A 492-nucleotide genomic window follows, 5' to 3' on the forward strand; every position below is an offset into this window, starting at 1 on the left:
CACGCCAGCCCAGCGCTACCAGACTGCCCAAGGGGGGTGGGCCTGGGAAGAGCCCTACGCGGGGCAGCACCTAGGATGGGGCAGAGACTTGTCACTTCTTTGTTCCCAGCAAAGGCTACGTGTTATCTCCTTCAGTTAATAATAAACCTTTCTGAGATGCAGAGGGTCCGGGTCAGACATTCTCTACCTTTTTTTTTTTTTTTTTTTTTTTTTTTAATATTAAGGCACAGACTTAGAATGAGTGTTCTGGACTCAAAGGTATCTGGACTGCCAGGTCTTTTATAAACAGATGTCAACAAGCTTCACTTGAAGTGAAATGTGGGAGGTTTTTTGTTTGTTTTCGAGAGACGGAGTCTCTGTCGCCCAGGCTAGATTGCAGTGGTGTGATCTCAGCTCACTGCAAGCTCTGCCTCCCGGGTTCATGCCTTTCTCCTGCCTCAGCCTCCCGAGTAACAGGGACTACAGGTGCCCGCCACCATGCCCGGCTAATTT

This window comes from Colobus angolensis, unplaced genomic scaffold (assembly GCF_000951035.1).
Source record: "Colobus angolensis palliatus isolate OR3802 unplaced genomic scaffold, Cang.pa_1.0 Scaffold629, whole genome shotgun sequence".
Lineage (NCBI taxonomy): Eukaryota > Metazoa > Chordata > Mammalia > Primates > Cercopithecidae > Colobus > Colobus angolensis.